The sequence below is a fragment of the Etheostoma spectabile genome, chromosome 10 (genome assembly GCF_008692095.1).
Source record: "Etheostoma spectabile isolate EspeVRDwgs_2016 chromosome 10, UIUC_Espe_1.0, whole genome shotgun sequence".
Taxonomy (NCBI): domain Eukaryota; kingdom Metazoa; phylum Chordata; class Actinopteri; order Perciformes; family Percidae; genus Etheostoma; species Etheostoma spectabile.
In genome coordinates this window covers 18,134,342-18,134,627 of record NC_045742.1, presented here as the reverse complement: position 1 = coordinate 18,134,627, position 286 = coordinate 18,134,342, and the positions used below count along the sequence as shown (strand labels likewise).

Here is a 286-nt window from a genome sequence, read left to right as displayed (position 1 = left end):
CATTGCTTTCACCTCCATTACTTTCTGAAAAACAGGAAGTCCACAGCAAGAAGGTACTGGGTTCGAACCCTGGTCGTCCTGGGCCTTTCAGTGTGGAGTTTGCATGTTCTTCCCGTGTGTGCGTGGGTTTTAACCGGGTTTCTCCTGTTTCCCCCACCACTAAAAATATGTTCCCCTCCCTCTTTACCGAGCTGATGTGTGGTGATGTCTGGTGTTGTAAGGCTGCTGTGCATCACCCAAGTGGGTGCTATGCATTGGTGGTGTTGGAGTGAAGAAGCGCCCCCCC

At 51.7% G+C, this 286-nt stretch overlaps 1 protein-coding gene across 2 annotated transcripts in view; it reads left to right on the top strand.

Annotated features, from left to right (window-relative positions):
- The window catches only part of frmpd1b (FERM and PDZ domain containing 1b), a 26,832-nt gene that overhangs the window by 12,950 nt on the left and 13,596 nt on the right, over nt 1-286 (top strand). The gene's annotated exons all lie outside the window — the stretch shown is intronic.